Raw genomic sequence first — 12469 nt, 5'->3', positions numbered from 1 at the left:
TCCACACAATTGAATTAGAGACGCCGTTGATTTTCTATGGGAATTGCAGAAATGACTTCTAAGCCTCAAAATAATGACTTTTTTTCCTAAGGTGGTAGGAATGAAACTCAGTGCGGGCTGGATGGGGTCCCCCCTGGGCACCGCAGACCTAAGCTTGTTTAACTCCTACCTCTTAAAGGGACCGAGAAAAAATGACCTTTTCTGCACTCCAATGTAAGTCAATGGGGCGATTTTTTGGCTATGTGCTAGAAATGAAATTCAGTGCGGATTGGATGACAGGCACCCTAGGCACCCAGGATCGGCTTTAGTTTCACGTGTATCTCTTAAGCCGGCAGAGAAAACCCACCTGATATGCGCTCCACACAATTGAATTAGAGACGCCGTTGATTTTCTATGGGAATTGCAGAAATGACTTCTAAGCCTCAAAATAATGACTTTTTTTCCTAAGGTGGTAGGAATGAAACTCAGTGCGGGCTGGATGGGGTCCCCCCTGGGCACCGCAGACCTAAGCTTGTTTAACTCCTACCTCTTAAAGGGACCGAGAAAAAATGACCTTTTCTGCACTCCAATGTAAGTCAATGGGGCGATTTTTTGGCTATGTGCTAGAAATGAAATTCAGTGCGGATTGGATGACAGGCACCCTAGGCACCCAGGATCGGCTTTAGTTTCACGTGTATCTCTTAAGCCGGCAGAGAAAACCCACCTGATATGCGCTCCACACAATTGAATTAGAGACGCCGTTGATTTTCTATGGGAATTGCAGAAATGACTTCTAAGCCTCAAAATAATGACTTTTTTTCCTAAGGTGGTAGGAATGAAACTCAGTGCGGGCTGGATGGGGTCCCCCCTGGGCACCGCAGACCTAAGCTTGTTTAACTCCTACCTCTTAAAGGGACCGAGAAAAAATGACCTTTTCTGCACTCCAATGTAAGTCAATGGGGCGATTTTTTGGCTATGTGCTAGAAATGAAATTCAGTGCGGATTGGATGACAGGCACCCTAGGCACCCAGGATCGGCTTTAGTTTCACGTGTATCTCTTAAGCCGGCAGAGAAAACCCACCTGATATGCGCTCCACACAATTGAATTAGAGACGCCGTTGATTTTCTATGGGAATTGCAGAAATGACTTCTAAGCCTCAAAATAATGACTTTTTTTCCTAAGGTGGTAGGAATGAAACTCAGTGCGGGCTGGATGGGGTCCCCCCTGGGCACCGCAGACCTAAGCTTGTTTAACTCCTACCTCTTAAAGGGACCGAGAAAAAATGACCTTTTCTGCACTCCAATGTAAGTCAATGGGGCGATTTTTTGGCTATGTGCTAGAAATGAAATTCAGTGCGGATTGGATGACAGGCACCCTAGGCACCCAGGATCGGCTTTAGTTTCACGTGTATCTCTTAAGCCGGCAGAGAAAACCCACCTGATATGCGCTCCACACAATTGAATTAGAGACGCCGTTGATTTTCTATGGGAATTGCAGAAATGACTTCTAAGCCTCAAAATAATGACTTTTTTTCCTAAGGTGGTAGGAATGAAACTCAGTGCGGGCTGGATGGGGTCCCCCCTGGGCACCGCAGACCTAAGCTTGTTTAACTCCTACCTCTTAAAGGGACCGAGAAAAAATGACCTTTTCTGCACTCCAATGTAAGTCAATGGGGCGATTTTTTGGCTATGTGCTAGAAATGAAATTCAGTGCGGATTGGATGACAGGCACCCTAGGCACCCAGGATCGGCTTTAGTTTCACGTGTATCTCTTAAGCCGGCAGAGAAAACCCACCTGATATGCGCTCCACACAATTGAATTAGAGACGCCGTTGATTTTCTATGGGAATTGCAGAAATGACTTCTAAGCCTCAAAATAATGACTTTTTTTCCTAAGGTGGTAGGAATGAAACTCAGTGCGGGCTGGATGGGGTCCCCCCTGGGCACCGCAGACCTAAGCTTGTTTAACTCCTACCTCTTAAAGGGACCGAGAAAAAATGACCTTTTCTGCACTCCAATGTAAGTCAATGGGGCGATTTTTTGGCTATGTGCTAGAAATGAAATTCAGTGCGGATTGGATGACAGGCACCCTAGGCACCCAGGATCGGCTTTAGTTTCACGTGTATCTCTTAAGCCGGCAGAGAAAACCCACCTGATATGCGCTCCACACAATTGAATTAGAGACGCCGTTGATTTTCTATGGGAATTGCAGAAATGACTTCTAAGCCTCAAAATAATGACTTTTTTTCCTAAGGTGGTAGGAATGAAACTCAGTGCGGGCTGGATGGGGTCCCCCCTGGGCACCGCAGACCTAAGCTTGTTTAACTCCTACCTCTTAAAGGGACCGAGAAAAAATGACCTTTTCTGCACTCCAATGTAAGTCAATGGGGCGATTTTTTGGCTATGTGCTAGAAATGAAATTCAGTGCGGATTGGATGACAGGCACCCTAGGCACCCAGGATCGGCTTTAGTTTCACGTGTATCTCTTAAGCCGGCAGAGAAAACCCACCTGATATGCGCTCCACACAATTGAATTAGAGACGCCGTTGATTTTCTATGGGAATTGCAGAAATGACTTCTAAGCCTCAAAATAATGACTTTTTTTCCTAAGGTGGTAGGAATGAAACTCAGTGCGGGCTGGATGGGGTCCCCCCTGGGCACCGCAGACCTAAGCTTGTTTAACTCCTACCTCTTAAAGGGACCGAGAAAAAATGACCTTTTCTGCACTCCAATGTAAGTCAATGGGGCGATTTTTTGGCTATGTGCTAGAAATGAAATTCAGTGCGGATTGGATGACAGGCACCCTAGGCACCCAGGATCGGCTTTAGTTTCACGTGTATCTCTTAAGCCGGCAGAGAAAACCCACCTGATATGCGCTCCACACAATTGAATTAGAGACGCTCCACACAATTGAATTAGAGACGCCGTTGATTTTCTATGGGAATTGCAGAAATGACTTCTAAGCCTCAAAATAATGACTTTTTTTCCTAAGGTGGTAGGAATGAAACTCAGTGCGGGCTGGCCCCCTGGGCACCGCAGACCTAAGCTTGTTTAACTCCTACCTCTTAAAGGGACCGAGAAAAAATGACCTTTTCTGCACTCCAATGTAAGTCAATGGGGCGATTTTTTGGCTATGTGCTAGAAATGAAATTCAGTGCGGATTGGATGACAGGCACCCTAGGCACCCAGGATCGGCTTTAGTTTCACGTGTATCTCTTAAGCCGGCAGAGAAAACCCACCTGATATGCGCTCCACACAATTGAATTAGAGACGCCGTTGATTTTCTATGGGAATTGCAGAAATGACTTCTAAGCCTCAAAATAATGACTTTTTTTCCTAAGGTGGTAGGAATGAAACTCAGTGCGGGCTGGATGGGGTCCCCCCTGGGCACCGCAGACCTAAGCTTGTTTAACTCCTACCTCTTAAAGGGACCGAGAAAAAATGACCTTTTCTGCACTCCAATGTAAGTCAATGGGGCGATTTTTTGGCTATGTGCTAGAAATGAAATTCAGTGCGGATTGGATGACAGGCACCCTAGGCACCCAGGATCGGCTTTAGTTTCACGTGTATCTCTTAAGCCGGCAGAGAAAACCCACCTGATATGCGCTCCACACAATTGAATTAGAGACGCCGTTGATTTTCTATGGGAATTGCAGAAATGACTTCTAAGCCTCAAAATAATGACTTTTTTTCCTAAGGTGGTAGGAATGAAACTCAGTGCGGGCTGGATGGGGTCCCCCCTGGGCACCGCAGACCTAAGCTTGTTTAACTCCTACCTCTTAAAGGGACCGAGAAAAAATGACCTTTTCTGCACTCCAATGTAAGTCAATGGGGCGATTTTTTGGCTATGTGCTAGAAATGAAATTCAGTGCGGATTGGATGACAGGCACCCTAGGCACCCAGGATCGGCTTTAGTTTCACGTGTATCTCTTAAGCCGGCAGAGAAAACCCACCTGATATGCGCTCCACACAATTGAATTAGAGACGCCGTTGATTTTCTATGGGAATTGCAGAAATGACTTCTAAGCCTCAAAATAATGACTTTTTTTCCTAAGGTGGTAGGAATGAAACTCAGTGCGGGCTGGATGGGGTCCCCCCTGGGCACCGCAGACCTAAGCTTGTTTAACTCCTACCTCTTAAAGGGACCGAGAAAAAATGACCTTTTCTGCACTCCAATGTAAGTCAATGGGGCGATTTTTTGGCTATGTGCTAGAAATGAAATTCAGTGCGGATTGGATGACAGGCACCCTAGGCACCCAGGATCGGCTTTAGTTTCACGTGTATCTCTTAAGCCGGCAGAGAAAACCCACCTGATATGCGCTCCACACAATTGAATTAGAGACGCCGTTGATTTTCTATGGGAATTGCAGAAATGACTTCTAAGCCTCAAAATAATGACTTTTTTTCCTAAGGTGGTAGGAATGAAACTCAGTGCGGGCTGGATGGGGTCCCCCCTGGGCACCGCAGACCTAAGCTTGTTTAACTCCTACCTCTTAAAGGGACCGAGAAAAAATGACCTTTTCTGCACTCCAATGTAAGTCAATGGGGCGATTTTTTGGCTATGTGCTAGAAATGAAATTCAGTGCGGATTGGATGACAGGCACCCTAGGCACCCAGGATCGGCTTTAGTTTCACGTGTATCTCTTAAGCCGGCAGAGAAAACCCACCTGATATGCGCTCCACACAATTGAATTAGAGACGCCGTTGATTTTCTATGGGAATTGCAGAAATGACTTCTAAGCCTCAAAATAATGACTTTTTTTCCTAAGGTGGTAGGAATGAAACTCAGTGCGGGCTGGATGGGGTCCCCCCTGGGCACCGCAGACCTAAGCTTGTTTAACTCCTACCTCTTAAAGGGACCGAGAAAAAATGACCTTTTCTGCACTCCAATGTAAGTCAATGGGGCGATTTTTTGGCTATGTGCTAGAAATGAAATTCAGTGCGGATTGGATGACAGGCACCCTAGGCACCCAGGATCGGCTTTAGTTTCACGTGTATCTCTTAAGCCGGCAGAGAAAACCCACCTGATATGCGCTCCACACAATTGAATTAGAGACGCCGTTGATTTTCTATGGGAATTGCAGAAATGACTTCTAAGCCTCAAAATAATGACTTTTTTTCCTAAGGTGGTAGGAATGAAACTCAGTGCGGGCTGGATGGGGTCCCCCCTGGGCACCGCAGACCTAAGCTTGTTTAACTCCTACCTCTTAAAGGGACCGAGAAAAAATGACCTTTTCTGCACTCCAATGTAAGTCAATGGGGCGATTTTTTGGCTATGTGCTAGAAATGAAATTCAGTGCGGATTGGATGACAGGCACCCTAGGCACCCAGGATCGGCTTTAGTTTCACGTGTATCTCTTAAGCCGGCAGAGAAAACCCACCTGATATGCGCTCCACACAATTGAATTAGAGACGCCGTTGATTTTCTATGGGAATTGCAGAAATGACTTCTAAGCCTCAAAATAATGACTTTTTTTCCTAAGGTGGTAGGAATGAAACTCAGTGCGGGCTGGATGGGGTCCCCCCTGGGCACCGCAGACCTAAGCTTGTTTAACTCCTACCTCTTAAAGGGACCGAGAAAAAATGACCTTTTCTGCACTCCAATGTAAGTCAATGGGGCGATTTTTTGGCTATGTGCTAGAAATGAAATTCAGTGCGGATTGGATGACAGGCACCCTAGGCACCCAGGATCGGCTTTAGTTTCACGTGTATCTCTTAAGCCGGCAGAGAAAACCCACCTGATATGCGCTCCACACAATTGAATTAGAGACGCCGTTGATTTTCTATGGGAATTGCAGAAATGACTTCTAAGCCTCAAAATAATGACTTTTTTTCCTAAGGTGGTAGGAATGAAACTCAGTGCGGGCTGGATGGGGTCCCCCCTGGGCACCGCAGACCTAAGCTTGTTTAACTCCTACCTCTTAAAGGGACCGAGAAAAAATGACCTTTTCTGCACTCCAATGTAAGTCAATGGGGCGATTTTTTGGCTATGTGCTAGAAATGAAATTCAGTGCGGATTGGATGACAGGCACCCTAGGCACCCAGGATAGGCTTTAGTTTCACGTGTATCTCTTAAGCCGGCAGAGAAAACCCACCTGATATGCGCTCCACACAATTGAATTAGAGACGCCGTTGATTTTCTATGGGAATTGCAGAAATGACTTCTAAGCCTCAAAATAATGACTTTTTTTCCTAAGGTGGTAGGAATGAAACTCAGTGCGGGCTGGATGGGGTCCCCCCTGGGCACCGCAGACCTAAGCTTGTTTAACTCCTACCTCTTAAAGAGGACCGAGAAAAAATGACCTTTTCTGCACTCCAATGTAAGTCAATGGGGCGATTTTTTGGCTATGTGCTAGAAATGAAATTCAGTGCGGATTGGATGACAGGCACCCTAGGCACCCAGGATAGGCTTTAGTTTCACGTGTATCTCTTAAGCCGGCAGAGAAAACCCACCTGATATGCGCTCCACACAATTGAATTAGAGACGCCGTTGATTTTCTATGGGAATTGCATTGCAGAAATGACTTCTAAGCCTCAAAATAATGACTTTTTTTCCTAAGGTGGTAGGAATGAAACTCAGTGCGGGCTGGATGGGGTCCCCCCTGGGCACCGCAGACCTAAGCTTGTTTAACTCCTACCTCTTAAAGGGACCGAGAAAAAATGACCTTTTCTGCACTCCAATGTAAGTCAATGGGGCGATTTTTTGGCTATGTGCTAGAAATGAAATTCAGTGCGGATTGGATGACAGGCACCCTAGGCACCCAGGATCGGCTTTAGTTTCACGTGTATCTCTTAAGCCGGCAGAGAAAACCCACCTGATATGCGCTCCACACAATTGAATTAGAGACGCCGTTGATTTTCTATGGGAATTGCAGAAATGACTTCTAAGCCTCAAAATAATGACTTTTTTTCCTAAGGTGGTAGGAATGAAACTCAGTGCGGGCTGGATGGGGTCCCCCCTGGGCACCGCAGACCTAAGCTTGTTTAACTCCTACCTCTTAAAGGGACCGAGAAAAAATGACCTTTTCTGCACTCCAATGTAAGTCAATGGGGCGATTTTTTGGCTATGTGCTAGAAATGAAATTCAGTGCGGATTGGATGACAGGCACCCTAGGCACCCAGGATCGGCTTTAGTTTCACGTGTATCTCTTAAGCCGGCAGAGAAAACCCACCTGATATGCGCTCCACACAATTGAATTAGAGACGCCGTTGATTTTCTATGGGAATTGCAGAAATGACTTCTAAGCCTCAAAATAATGACTTTTTTTCCTAAGGTGGTAGGAATGAAACTCAGTGCGGGCTGGATGGGGTCCCCCCTGGGCACCGCAGACCTAAGCTTGTTTAACTCCTACCTCTTAAAGGGACCGAGAAAAAATGACCTTTTCTGCACTCCAATGTAAGTCAATGGGGCGATTTTTTGGCTATGTGCTAGAAATGAAATTCAGTGCGGATTGGATGACAGGCACCCTAGGCACCCAGGATCGGCTTTAGTTTCACGTGTATCTCTTAAGCCGGCAGAGAAAACCCACCTGATATGCGCTCCACACAATTGAATTAGAGACGCCGTTGATTTTCTATGGGAATTGCAGAAATGACTTCTAAGCCTCAAAATAATGACTTTTTTTCCTAAGGTGGTAGGAATGAAACTCAGTGCGGGCTGGATGGGGTCCCCCCTGGGCACCGCAGACCTAAGCTTGTTTAACTCCTACCTCTTAAAGGGACCGAGAAAAAATGACCTTTTCTGCACTCCAATGTAAGTCAATGGGGCGATTTTTTGGCTATGTGCTAGAAATGAAATTCAGTGCGGATTGGATGACAGGCACCCTAGGCACCCAGGATCGGCTTTAGTTTCACGTGTATCTCTTAAGCCGGCAGAGAAAACCCACCTGATATGCGCTCCACACAATTGAATTAGAGACGCCGTTGATTTTCTATGGGAATTGCAGAAATGACTTCTAAGCCTCAAAATAATGACTTTTTTTCCTAAGGTGGTAGGAATGAAACTCAGTGCGGGCTGGATGGGGTCCCCCCTGGGCACCGCAGACCTAAGCTTGTTTAACTCCTACCTCTTAAAGGGACCGAGAAAAAATGACCTTTTCTGCACTCCAATGTAAGTCAATGGGGCGATTTTTTGGCTATGTGCTAGAAATGAAATTCAGTGCGGATTGGATGACAGGCACCCTAGGCACCCAGGATCGGCTTTAGTTTCACGTGTATCTCTTAAGCCGGCAGAGAAAACCCACCTGATATGCGCTCCACACAATTGAATTAGAGACGCCGTTGATTTTCTATGGGAATTGCAGAAATGACTTCTAAGCCTCAAAATAATGACTTTTTTTCCTAAGGTGGTAGGAATGAAACTCAGTGCGGGCTGGATGGGGTCCCCCCTGGGCACCGCAGACCTAAGCTTGTTTAACTCCTACCTCTTAAAGGGACCGAGAAAAAATGACCTTTTCTGCACTCCAATGTAAGTCAATGGGGCGATTTTTTGGCTATGTGCTAGAAATGAAATTCAGTGCGGATTGGATGACAGGCACCCTAGGCACCCAGGATCGGCTTTAGTTTCACGTGTATCTCTTAAGCCGGCAGAGAAAACCCACCTGATATGCGCTCCACACAATTGAATTAGAGACGCCGTTGATTTTCTATGGGAATTGCAGAAATGACTTCTAAGCCTCAAAATAATGACTTTTTTTCCTAAGGTGGTAGGAATGAAACTCAGTGCGGGCTGGATGGGGTCCCCCCTGGGCACCGCAGACCTAAGCTTGTTTAACTCCTACCTCTTAAAGGGACCGAGAAAAAATGACCTTTTCTGCACTCCAATGTAAGTCAATGGGGCGATTTTTTGGCTATGTGCTAGAAATGAAATTCAGTGCGGATTGGATGACAGGCACCCTAGGCACCCAGGATCGGCTTTAGTTTCACGTGTATCTCTTTTTTTTTTATAAATTGTTTATTTTTGGATATTTCCAAAAGAAATACAAATAGTCAAAAGCAGATTAACCACATGTCCAGGTATAGGGTTCATAGGTTTTTCACAACGAGAAGCTAGTACAGTCAGCATAGTACATCCTCACCAGGATTGCTTGGTTATGTTCCTAACACAAGATTTGTGAATGCCAGCAATAACAAATGCTTGGCTTCAGTCCCGTAACCGGGTCCCGGACCTGAGGAACCAACCCATAGGACAACTGGGCCTCTAATATCAAAGAGAACTAAACACTTAATACAACATCAAACATCGAATGGAAGACCATGACAGACAGCAACAAAGGGGCAATAAGTTGTTCATGTCAAGTTCCAGCTGTGTATGAAGAGCTCATAATAAGTATCCCAAGGTGCCCAAACCTTCATGAACTTGTCCACTCCTTTCGTCCTGGACGCTGTGGTGTAACTCCAGTCTTCCTGACATCCTGTATACTATTGACAAAGTTCAACAGCAGAAAGGGATATAGACGGTGTCCTCCAATACTTAGCCAGAAGGCATTTAGACCTGTGAGTATATTACAGGAACAACAGCTTGGTGCTTCCTCATAGTTTTTGGGGGATATTCAAGATGTAGGAGAGCGGAAGTCAGAGGTACCAATTGACCCCAGTACTGCGGGACAAGCCCCTGGACCCCAGCCAAATGGTTTTCAACTGAGGGCATCCCAGAAGATATGTGGGATGGTCCCCCTGTGAGCGAAAGGCATCTCCATCATTCTGGCGGAGTAGCAGATACAAACGATTTATAGCAAATCCGGAGTGTTGGTACCAGAAATAGGATCTTATATTGATTCTCTTTATAAGAAATACAAGAGGAGGATTTGGTCGCCTGGGCCCCAAAATAAGTTGCCACAGGCCCCGCGACAAGGCCGCTGTACAGGTGGTCCTCCCATTTCCTCCGAGTTTATTGTTGCCAGGTATCCGCCACTAGATGGAGAATTAATAAGGGTATAGATGGTTATATTTAGCCCCTTAAGTACAATCCGGGACACCTTTTTTCTAAAATCGACCAGAACTCATGTTGGCTAGCACTAACGTGGCTTGTCATATGACTGCTAAAGCCTTTAACACTTATACATGAAGATTATGTCACATTTGGTAAAGAGACGTCACATTTGTTATTGGATTGTTATGCTGATGATTGTTTGGCTTGGCGCATAGTGCAGTTGATGGATGTGTGTTCACATGTATATGTCCATTTTTGATGCCAATAGTTTGAGGGCTTTTCAGCATCTTCTGCCAAAACGCTAATCCGTGACCAAAGCTTTTTTTGTGGTGTGTATTGGAGGAATACGATGATAAATTGTCTGCTCCGAGACTGTACCAACGAGAGTGGCTTTGAGAGACTGCGGCAAATCCGATGATTCTGTATGGATTAGCTGGAGCATCCTGCGCCCTTCCCCTCTGTCAAACTCCCTGTTTGTTTTTTTTTACTGTGGAGGTCGATTTACTTACAAGTCTACAATGTTTTGGGATACTATTACATAATATTTCTCTGTAATGTCCCTCATGTTTTCACAGAATTCCTCTAAAACCTTAGCTGGTTCTGAATTTGTTTAGCTTTATCTTTAGCATTAGATGCAACATCCCCTATTATCCGTGTCTACATATTTATGTTATAAGGCTGCAATCTTTCACCTCCCTTTTTTTTGTTTATAGAATCCTTCGTGGAAGGCTATACGGCGAATGGAGAGATCAGAGGGATCACCGTACCCGACCCGATCGCACAAGGTCAGTGCTCGCTGTCACATGGACACATGCCGTCTTCTGCGCTGATCAGCGTTCGGTGGACAGCACTCGTCCGAGAACCTGCGAGAAGTCGGAAAGGCCTTCAGGTGCAAAGGTCAACTGCGGAATCGTAGTCTATGCTCTCGTGGATGGCACTGGCTTCCTCCGCCCCTTCCCGTTTAACGTCAAACCGGACTTCATCAATGATCCTTGGAGTTCTGGTTCGAAAGGAAGCGCGGCCCTTAAGTCCTGTGAAGAGCGATTTGGCTAAGGTAAACACGAAGATTCGGGTCTGTGGAGCCTCAGACACCTCACCATTGAGGGCAAAACACTGGTCCCTGAGGAACGAAAATGTCTGCCTGTGATCCATACACCGCACAGGCCTGCCCCCCCATGCATCGTCTGCAGGGCCGTCCCCAGGACTGTGTTTTCGTTTCATCGGGGCTCCAAAATGGACGAGTGAAGTGCTCCGTTATGTACAAGGAACCCCGCAAGGGCGTAAAAAGGTGTTCCGGATATCCCTACCTTGCTGCGGGCAGCCTTGTATGTGATGTGTGCTGGAGGACTCTGTCAACAAAAATTGCTCTGCGGGCAGTCCCCTGTCTCGCCATGTTCCTGCCTCCCCCTCTGGAGGGGTCCTGAGCTGGGACAAGGTGGGAACAGCTCCATCCCTTACAACTGGCACGCTCCCTGGTTCTAACGGTGAGGGTCGTCATGTGTTTTGAGGGAAACACCAACTGGAGGGACTCAAGCCCGACTTGTGGAGCCAAAAACTGTCCACAAGCTCATCAGAGCACAGACACTATGGATCTCGTTTCCAGGGCTCCCACTGCGGCCACCGCAAGAGACTGTTTGGACTAATGTGGCCGTTCGGCGAAGTTGACCAACGGGCATACAAGGACTTTGTCTTGGATGGGCCTTCAGGGTGGACTTAGCCTTTGAGGTCATTGCATGCACGCCCGCAACCTTTGCAAGATGCGGTACTGCCCCCGTTGCCCACCTTCATGGAGGAAACATCTTTGCACCTCTTTATGGCAGTGGCCGTTTGGCTCGGGCCTGTTGTACGCCTGAACTTGACTCAGTGATAGTGTGCCCCAGAACAGGCTAACGCACTGCGGCGGTGCTGTACGGCCTGTCCTGGAATTTTGGCGATGAGGCAACCCAGGAGACTTGGCTCTTATGAACTGTTTTTAAAGGACGCTATAATGGCTTTGGCCAGGAACCCGCCTCATTTTGAAGAAGGAGAGGAGACCTTTTTGACTGCCGCAGGCTGGTCCCGCCTGCTCAAGAACGTATTCCATCATGGGACAGATCGGACTCAGGAAGAAGAGGATTGATACCCCTCTCCTTCCCCCTCTCCCCTTGTGTTGTGTTGTCTTTTCATAAAGCTTTGGCCTGCGATTTCCCTCCCTACCCCGCCTCATTTGCCCACTCCCTTACCCCATCACTTTGTCTGTATTGCTTTAAATTGTTTTGTTGTTATAGATTGGTAAGTATCGGGAATGTTATGTGCGGGTTGTATGATTGTATAGCGTGGGAGCCTGTGGGTAATGTTGTCCATGGTGCTGAGTCTGTATTTGTTCTTATTTATTGAGCTGTGCCTCGGTCACAGTTTATGTATGCTCACGACGACTGATTGTAAGTAAAGATATATTCAATCAAAAAAAATAACAACATGTGTTCTGTGGAAATTTCATCCCCTGCACCAGTTTTTTCTCCTTCTGGAGATAACACCTTTGTTGTATAGTAACTGACGACCGGTGTGTGCCTGGCTTCA

The sequence above is a fragment of the Dendropsophus ebraccatus genome, chromosome 9 (genome assembly GCF_027789765.1).
Source record: "Dendropsophus ebraccatus isolate aDenEbr1 chromosome 9, aDenEbr1.pat, whole genome shotgun sequence".
Taxonomy (NCBI): Eukaryota; Metazoa; Chordata; class Amphibia; order Anura; family Hylidae; genus Dendropsophus; species Dendropsophus ebraccatus.
Note: the sequence above shows the minus strand (reverse complement) of the source record.